The sequence below is a fragment of the Poecilia reticulata genome, chromosome 6 (assembly GCF_904066995.2).
Source record: "Poecilia reticulata chromosome 6, P_reticulata-male-v2, whole genome shotgun sequence".
NCBI classification, from domain to species: domain Eukaryota; kingdom Metazoa; phylum Chordata; class Actinopteri; order Cyprinodontiformes; family Poeciliidae; genus Poecilia; species Poecilia reticulata.
The window spans coordinates 32685496-32685780 of record NC_088835.1 but is presented as its reverse complement, the minus strand read 5'-3'; positions in this window follow the sequence as shown (position 1 = coordinate 32685780).

Sequence of the window (285 nt, the reverse complement as noted above, 5' to 3'; positions counted from 1 at the left end):
ACAAAAGAACGAGGGATTGTATGAGGAAGAGACAAAACTAAATATTTGCTTTTCTTGACAAAAACGCATCTTTAGGGGAAATGAAAAAGAAAATATGTTACTTGAGGGAAACTCGTGTAAAGAAAAGGAAAAACTAAATGTATATTTATGCTTTTACTTCTTATTAAGTCAGTTTTGGTCCTCCATACCCGCCAACATCTGAATATGTAGAAAGAAAATTATTACCTTTAATCATTCAAACTTTTTTTACCCGGTTCTTCACACAGCATCAATGCGACATTGATC